Source organism: Solanum tuberosum, unplaced genomic scaffold (genome assembly GCF_000226075.1).
Source record: "Solanum tuberosum cultivar DM 1-3 516 R44 unplaced genomic scaffold, SolTub_3.0 scf00040, whole genome shotgun sequence".
NCBI lineage: Eukaryota > Viridiplantae > Streptophyta > Magnoliopsida > Solanales > Solanaceae > Solanum > Solanum tuberosum.
The window spans coordinates 180,976-184,398 of NW_006238964.1; positions in this window are offsets into that span (position 1 = coordinate 180,976).

A 3,423-nucleotide genomic window follows, 5' to 3' on the forward strand; every position below is an offset into this window, starting at 1 on the left:
CTAAACTAAGGTCCTATTACGCCCCGAACTTATTTTATATATAATTTTCTACCCCTTTTCGGCCTATGTGGCACTATTCTTGAAAAAATTGTCAACACGCGTTGGGTCCACAATATAGTGCCACGTAGGCCGAAAAGGGGTAAAAAATTATATATAAAATAAGTTCGGGGGTAATAGGACCTTAGTAAATGTTAGGTGTGTCTCAGAGATTTTGGGCATAGACTGAGGGGTACTTATGCATTTTCCCTAACAACAATATCGACCAAAGTTGAGATATTTTTCAAACCTTTATCCCTAGAATAATTGATACACCACGTTATATGACACTTTTTTTTTCCAGGAATCCTAATTTATTTTTTCTTGTTGTTTGTCATTTTTTCAGTTTTTATTATAATATAATGTACAAAATGAATATATCATTAAATCATTCATTTATATTCTAATACAAAAAATTAATGCCTTTCGTTTTTGTACTCTCCTGATTTTTTATTATTATAATTGTCGAATAAATTACAATCATGATCATGACATTACTTGATATTCTATGATTTATATTATAATCTTATAAATAAATACATTGTAAAATTTTGTTGCCAAAAAAATATGAGCATTAGATGTTTCAATTCAATTTTTATTTCGTAAGATTCTTCTCAAGATTATCCTTCCATCACATATTTTGAAGTAATAAATGTTGATTTATTTATTGGAGTATTATATTTTTGTTTTGGTTTGATTTGAAGACGAAATATTGCATAAACCAAATATAAATAGTGATTAAATCACAATTACTATATTTAAATGCAAATAATAATCAGTCAATGAGACAATACTAAAAAAGAAAATAAAAAATCACAAGGTTCAATAATTTTTATTTTTTTTTCTATTGAGTCCACAGACACAATCAACCAAATTTTGTTTCATGTCCAAAAAATATAAGTGAAATACTATAAGAGGTAAGAAATTACTCAAAAATCTTTGAAGACGAAAAACAAATGAGATTATAAATGAATATAAAGAAATTGCTTATTTATGGAAATAAATTCTTCCTATTGAATTATTAATAATATCACTATGTATGTAAATATCAAACTTCAACTTATGAAATCATTTGATAATTGCCAAAAATTATATACAATTTTTTCTCCTTAATATTTCATATAAAAAGAGAGTTAGTTTCCTATTAAACATTCACATTAATTCATGTAAAATTTTATCAAATTTAATTTTTAAAAACTCTTAAATAGCGATCAACTTGTAAAACCGAGTGTCGTACAAAAGCTCAAAAAAATCATGCATTAATTATGTTTTTTAAAAGATTATTTTATAATAACAAATAAAGCAAATATATTAGCGGTACACATATATGGTCGTATTTATTAAAAAAACAAAACCCAAAAAAAAACTTGATGTAATGTTTATACTTTATACTCCCCGTCTATTTTTAATTGTCATGATATCTTTTTTTTAAGTCAAACTATAAGAACTCTAATTAACATTTTACGAAATTTTTTATAATGATTGAGGTACAACCAACAATAGTTGTATGACGGCACAATTTGCTTTTGAGAAATGTATTTGTGGGTCCCTTTCCTTGTCACATTTTTTCTCTCACTCTTCCATTTTCTCAAATTTTAGTTTTTTCTTCATTTGCATTTTTTTTTTATTTCTGCACCTTTTTTTTACCAACATTCCTATAGATCTTTTTTTTAAGTCCTACCTCTCAGTGCAAAAAAAAAGTATTGATATTACTATTAATTTTTGTAACATCGGAAAAAATTGAATCTTTAAGAATTTCATTTCATATCTTAAAACATCAATTATAAAGAAAATTTAAAGAAAAAAGTTCAAACAAGAAACACAAAATTAATATTAGCAATAATATATTACCGTATTGATGCCAAGCAAATAAAGAATTTAACAAATATAAAAAGAATAAAAGATAATTGGGTGCTTAATATTATTATAAATATTAAGTATTCAGATATACTAAGTGGTTATAAAGTAAACAAAAAATAAATTTAATAATTAAGAATTGAGTAATTAAGATTGAAATCCAAAAAATAAAGGAAAAAAGGACAAATATACCCCCGAATTATTGTAAATGGTATACAAATACCCTCCGTTATACTTTCCGGTCATTAGTACCCCTGCCGTCCAAAAAGCATAGAACATTTACCCCTCACTCTAATAGAAGAATATTTAGTGACACGTGGCGCAATCCTACGACACAACCCAGTTTGACCAATTAATTAACCCGAAAATTTAAAAACCCGCCCAATGACCCATTTAACCCACTCACACTTAAACTAATCCAACCAAAAATCTTTTAAAAAAATCCCCAATTCTTCTCTTTAATATTTCCCCCCTTTATTTCTTCTCTCTTCTTTATTTGAATCATCCTCTTCAAATTACCCATACTTTTTCCTACACTTCTCTCAGGTAAATTTCTCTTATGATTTTGCAAATTTACTGTTTTTGTGTTGGATAAAATTAGTCGACCGACTCCGTTGAACCTCAAGTTAGTTTAGAAAAATTGATTTGTGTATAGTATAATTTTGTTGTGATGGAGGTATAACAAAGTAGTATATACTATTAGGCCTGTGATATGCTTTGTTTTTCATCTTTTTTTGAAGCTCGAATTTTTATTGTATTAAATTATGCGTAGATCTGTGAAAAAAATTGAAGAAATCATCTGATTTTCTCGACATTCCAGTAAGTTTTGTTGAGCTGAAAATTTAATAAGCTAAAATTTATGAATTTTTTACATGATTTGAAGTTGTTTTTGTTTTTTCAGATCCACGTTTCTCTAAAAAAAATTATTTGATGCAGTTTGTTGGCGTTTATTCCTTCACCACTGTATATTGAAGTTGGGGGAAAATATACCTCTATGAAGGAGTCCAGTGCAGAAAATAGGTTATTATTTGTGTTGGTAATGGGGTATTGGGTGGGTTAAATGGGTCATTGGGAGGGTTTTTAAATTTTCGGGTTAATTAATTGGTCAAACTGGGTTGAGTCGTAGGATTGCGCCGCGTGTCACTAAATATTCTTCTGTTAGAGTGAGGGGCAAATGTGCTCTGCTTTTTGGACGGCAGGGGTACTAATGACTGAAAAGTATGACGAAGGGTATTTGTATACCATTCACGATAGTTCGGGGGTATATTTGTCCTTTTTCCCAAAAATAAATTATGACCAAAATTTAAACAATTAAAATTAGATTGTATATTTAAGTGTAATAACTAAGGTCGGTCGAATTTTAGTAGTTCAATTAGTTGACTATATGAATTTATACTTTGTTGGTGAGAACTCATCCAAAAAATTGAATTAAAATTTTACATTTTATTTTTCGCCCATTTATTTATTTTTTAAATCCAAAGTTTCTCAATGAATTTAGGGAAAATACATAAAAAAAAACTTGAACCTGGC